At 40.6% G+C, this 6,298-nt stretch overlaps 1 pseudogene; it reads right to left on the reverse strand.

The window, feature by feature from the left end:
* Positions 1-5,051: 5,051 nt before the first annotated feature.
* LOC110291587 lies at positions 5,052-5,828 on the reverse strand (annotated as a pseudogene).
* Between the last annotated feature and the right edge of the window lie 470 nt (positions 5,829-6,298).

The following is a 6,298-nucleotide window of genomic DNA, read 5'->3' on the forward strand; positions in this document are numbered from 1 at the left end:
CAAAACACATGGAGAAATCAAACTGGTACTGACATGACATCCAAACTAGCTACATTTGATGGTGATGGGGATGCTGTAAATGCTAACTACTATGGAAACAAAGTAACTATCAGTCTTACCCAGCTGCAAACATTGAAATCTATAGTAACAACTGTCTAGATAGATATGCCACTTATGCAACAATGGTATGGATAGTTTGAGACATCCAACCCTTTTTTATTGAATTTAACCGACTCTACAAGAAGCAGATCATACTAGTACCAATCATCTGTGGCTAAATATGTTATAGGGACTAAGTAAATACTTACTACTATGCAGTGAAACAACATAGTTTAAACTCACACTTAACATAGATGAGTACAGCTTTCACTCCTCTCCAAAATGCTTCTTTTTGCAGTAGATAGTGATGAACACAGAGATGCATAACTGACAAATATAACATAGTGAGATTAAGAGTGTTCAGAACTCTCAGCACTAAATGATATACATGTATCGCAATTCAACTACCTAGACTGAGTGAGGGTCATTAGAGAATTGGGGGTGGACTTACAGTAAAGGCCATAGGTGGTAGATGACTACAACAAAGGTCATTTCAGAGTATTTTTTTTAATTTAAGCATATGAATATTTGCATGCATGTATGTATATATATCACTTGTGTGCCTGGTGCCTATGAATGCCAGAAACAGGATTTGAACACCCTAGAGTGGACTCATGCAATTGTGATTGAATAATACGGTTCTTAAAATTCAACCAAGGTCTTCTGCAAAAGTAACAAGTTCTATTAATTGCTGAGCTATATTTCTACGAGGAAATAATAATTCCAAAGTACTCATTGAGTCCTTTTAAAATGATTATCATAAGGTCCCAATCGTGTGAGTAACACCACTCAGACCCAAATAAAAGGATTTGAGTTTGCACATTCCATCATCTACCCTATTGTACTTGCTAGTTTTGTGTAAACTTGACACAGGCTGGAGTTATCACAAAGAAAGGAGCTTCGAGTGAGGAAATCCATGAGATCCAGTTGTAAGGCATTTTGTCAATTAGTGATCAAGGATAGGAGGTCCAATTGTAGGTGGTGCCATCCCTGGGCTTGTTATCTTGGGTTCTATAAGAAACCAAGCTGAGCAAGCCAGGGGAAGCAAAAGACCTGTGACACACTCCAGCTTGGATAGCAAGATCCATTTTTACATGTTTTGTTCTTTTTGTTGTTTGTTTGTTTCTGTTTGAAGAGGGTGGATGGCAGATAAGGAAAGAAAGGAAGATGATCCAAAATTCACACACACACACACACACACACACACACACACACACACACACCAATAAAACAATAAAAGGTTAAAAATAAAATAAAATGATAAATAAAAGCAAACTTCCCATTTTTCTGTGCAAAAAATGTTATAATAATATATATTACAGTTACCACTATAGGGCATTTATCAGGATATCTGCACCTGTTTTGTACTATTTCATATTACTGTTTTACATGAGTTCAGACACAAACACACACACTGACAAATACACGTGCCACATAGACATATACATTGAATGTTATGTATACATGTATTTGTCACTTTATTTTTTTTTGTTTTGTTTTGTTTTTATTTATTATATGTAAGTACACTGTAGCTGTCTTCAGACACTCCAGAAGAGGGCGCCAGATCTCGTTACGGATGGTTGTGAGCCACCATGTGGTTGCTGGGATTTGAACTCTGGACCTTCGGAAGAGCAGTCGGGTGCTCTTACCCACTGAGCCATCTCACCAGCCCCGTATTTGTCACTTTAGATTTCATCATATTAAAAAGTTTTTTTAAACCTATGTCATGACTTCCTTTACAGATGAAATTTCTTGTTTTGGAGACAGTCTTCCATTTCTCTATCAATATGCAATCATTTTCAGGTTCAATATAACTTTCCAGTTTTATAAGAAATCTTGAGATTCTACCTCACACCAGTCAGAATGTCTAAGATCAAAATCTCAGGTGACAGCAGATGCTGGTGAAGATATAGAGAAAGAGGAACACTCCTCCATTGCTGGTGGGATTGCAAGGTGGTACAACCACTTTGAAAATTAGTCTGGCAGTTCCTCAGAAAAATAGAAATAGTTCTACCTGAGGACCCAGCTATACCACTCCTGGGCATATACCAAAAAAGATGCTCCAACATATAACAAGGACACATGTTCCACTATTTTCAGAGCAGCCATATTTATAATAGCCAAAATCTAGAAACTACCAAAATGTCCTTTAACTGAGGAATAGAGACAGAAAAAAAAAATGGTACATTTACACAATGGAGTACTACTCAGCCATTAAAAATGATGATTTCATGAAATTTGCAGGCAAACGGATTTAACTTGAAAATACCATCCTGAGTGAGGATAAGAAGAACACACATGGTATGTATTCACTGATAAGTGGATATTAGCCAAAAAGGAGCTTGAAATACACACGATACAACTCACATACCATATGAGACCCAAGAAGAAAGAAGACCACAACAAAATGTGGATGCTACAGTCCTGCTCTGAAAGAGGAAGAAAATAATCTCAGGAAGTAGGGGAGAGAGGGATCTCGGAGAGAGAGAGGAGAGGGAGCGAAAAAGGGGAGCCAGTTCAGATATGGGAGGAGATAGGGGAGAGGTACAGAGGGTCAGGAAATTTAAAGAAGTTGTGAAGCAATGGGGGATGGGAAACTGGTGGCTAACCTCTAGAAAATCTCAAATGCCAGGGATCCAAATGGTTTCCAGGACCCAACAGAGAGGACTTTAGCCAAAATACCCGACAAAGAGGAGACAGAAGTGTGGATACCTTTTCCAGTGGATAGGCATGTCCGCNGTTGAGGAATAGAGCCACCCACCCACTTCATAAATATCAATACGGAATTTCTCCTGTCAAAAAGAAAAGCAGGACAAATAGTGGAGCAGAAACAGAAAGAAAGCCCATCCAGAGACTGCATCACCTAGGAATCCATACCATTTGCTAACACCAAACCCAGACACTATTGCTGATGCCAAGAAGTGCTTACTGACAGGAGCATGGTATAGCTGTCCTGGGAGAGACTCTGCTAGAGTCGGACCAACACAGATGCAGATGTATACAGCCAAACACTGGACTGTGGGGTCCCCAATGGGGAAGTTAGGGCAAGGACCGTAGGAGCTGAAGGGGTTTGCAACCTCACAGAAATCACAATATCAACCAACCTGACTCTGCCCCCCCCCCCCCCCCCCCCCCGCCACCTGCAAAGTTCCCAGAATGTAAACCACCAACCATAAAGTAAGTACACAGGGGATACCCATGGCTCCAGCTGGATATGTAGCAGAGAACTGCCTTATCTTGCATCACTGGGAGGAAGCCCCTTGGTCCTGTGGAGGCTTGATGATCCAGGATAGGGGAATGCTAGGCCACTGAGCCAGGAGTGCATGGGAGTGTGGGGAGTACTCTCATAGAGGCAGGGAGAGGAAGGAGGGGATGGGGGCTTGTGGAGGGGAATCTGAGAAAGGGAATAACATCTGAAATGTAAAGAAATTAAATAACCAAGAAAAATGAAAAAAAAAAAGCCGTATCTTAGCATAAATTAACGTCTTTGAGTCTAATAGTAGCTTCATCTTTCTATATCCTGGTTCTGTTTTCTCTAATAACATGCAAACTAAGTTTCTTCAATTTGCTCGTATTGTTCTTATTTCTTTCCTTCCTTTCTTACTGTAAGTGGAATCATAGGATATCCCAGGTCCTGAATTCNTGTATGACATGATGCAGAGTTTTGTTTTGTTTTGTTTTTTTACTTACTAATCACTTAATCAGATTAAGATATCCCTATTGATTGTCTTGTTTTTTAATTATTTTTCTCCTGTGATGATGGTGATCTGTATTGGCTTTCCCTCTGTGTTTCTCATTCTCAGTGCCAGAATTTATTCAGGTCTAATTAGAGCCCTGGTCGTCTTGTTTCTCAGAGAAAACATTACTGAGCTTTGTACTGAAAACAAATAAGCAACACATCCACAGAAATTATGAAGTTGTAGAACAATGTGTGCATAGCTAAGGATTGATTTTGTTTTCCTTGTACATGCCTCTGTAGGACATACATAGAGATTCTCTGTAGCAGGCTCAATTAATAACATCTCATTCTAGTGTTGTACTTGGGAATTTTTTTCTTAGTTACAAAGTGAGAAAAGATAGCTTGAGGATGGAGTAAAAAAAACTGTTCAAAACAATAATATTTTAATATAATACTCTGCAGGCAGAGGGGTGAAATTACTAGATGGCTCTGGTTCTTGAGACGACAAACGTTCCTGACAGTAGAGCATGACACTGTCCTCTCTCACTCATCAAAGCTAAGTTTGGGTCAAATAACTTTGGTTATTTTTTTTTTTGGAGGTGTAAGTGAATTTTTATTGGGAAGGAAGTTGTCAACTTAAACAGCAACAAATGAAGAATGCATAAGGAAACTCGCTGTTGTCACAGACAGATGTAACCTCCAGAATATGTGACACAGGAGACATTTCAATCTGTGACCTCCCACCCAAGCCCAAATGCATTAAGCTCTTTTCCATTCAATCTAACACTTCTGGATTCCTACTAAAAAGGAATTTGTAGTAAGAGCATGGAAAAGTTCCTTCTGAAAGGAAACCCCCAAGAAGGTTCAGAAAAGGAATGTAGAAATCAAGAAGTTATTATTAATTATTACTTTAAATTGTGATGTACTACATTTTTCATGTCTTCACAAAACACTCTCGCTTGCAGAACTGGTTCAGATTACTTTAATACAAAATGTGCTGTCAGTCCTCCACACAAGTGTCTGGAAGTTACTCCTGTTTGTAGGAAATGAAGCTATTGATACTTTTCTACAGCAGTAACTGCACACCAGGAAGGCAGAGACAACACAAACCAAGGGATGGAATTTTTCCCAAAGCTGCAGTGTGAAAAGACTATAAACAGTTGATCCCATACACATGAATGGGCTTCCTTGCTAGAGGAAATCCAAGTGGAATAAGGAATGGAGATGTAAAAAGGTTTTCTTAAAGGGGAGGAGGCTGGTGCCCTGGATGCCTTTAGTTTTCAGCCCCCTCTGCTGCATCACATTCTTCTCCTGCACTGTCTGAGTCCATTAATGTTAAGTTGTCTCTAAGCAACTGCATGAAGAGGGTGCTGTGTTTGCAGGAGTCTTCGTTCAGTGTATCAAGCTCTGCGATGGCCACATCAAAAGCCGTTTTAGCCAGTGTGCAGGCAAGCTCTAGATTATTAGAATCTCATAGTAAAATACAGAGAAGTTATGAGCCAGCCCCAGATGGATTGGATGCGTAGGCTGCATCTCTTTCTTGCTTATATCAAAGGCCTTTTGGTAGGCTCCTTGGGAATTTTCTATCGTTTCTTTTCGATCATCGCCACAAGCTACTTCAGCAAGATACTGGAAATAATCTCCCTTCATTTTCAGATAGAAGACCTTACTCTCTGGATTAGTTGCATTGGCTATTAAATACTTATCCAACAATTCCAGGACCGTGGTACAGATGGACCTCAGCTCCGACTACACTTTATCCCAATAGTCCTTGATCAACTGCAACTTCTTGTCCGAGGTGTCAGTCTTCTGCTCAATGTTCAAGATGACCCTCCAGGAGGACCTGCCCCACCCCCCACCCCCCACCCCCCTGTCCACGTTCTTGTAGGCCACCAAAAGCAGGTTGCGCTCCTCTTTGGACAGCTCCGTGCCCTGCTCAGTCATGGCTTTCATGCTGGTGGCCATCTTAGTGGCCGTCTTAGTGCTCGGCATGCTCGGCCAGCTTGGCCTTCTGGATCAGCTCAGTCTTCTCCATGGCGAGTGAGGGCGAGCGCCGAGTTGGATCCGGAATTCTACTAGTCTCCACGGCCGAGACTTGCGTCCAATTTTGATTATTATAAACATAGCTTTTTAGTTTGGAATGAAGAAAGTAACAAAATATACATCAGGCTTCTGGTAAGGAAGATGATTTTCACTTTCATCTTACATGTCTTTACAGATAAGGGAGTCAGACAGACACTATATTTATTACAAAGAATTTGTCTTAGGATTTCTAATGCTGTGAAGAGACACCATGACCACAGCACATCTCATAAAAGAAAATATTTAATTTGGCTGGCTTACAGTTCAGAGATGTAGATCATTATCCTCATGGTGCGGAGCACTAAGGCACTTAGTCAAACAGGGTGCTAGAGAGGTGGCTGAAAGTTCTATATCTGCATCTGCAGGCAGCAGAAAGAGACGGTGAGTTACATTGAGCCTGAATTGAACTTCTGAGACCACAAAGCCAGCCCTAGTGAC

Source organism: Mus caroli, chromosome 3, assembly GCF_900094665.2.
Source record: "Mus caroli chromosome 3, CAROLI_EIJ_v1.1, whole genome shotgun sequence".
Classification (NCBI taxonomy): domain Eukaryota; kingdom Metazoa; phylum Chordata; class Mammalia; order Rodentia; family Muridae; genus Mus; species Mus caroli.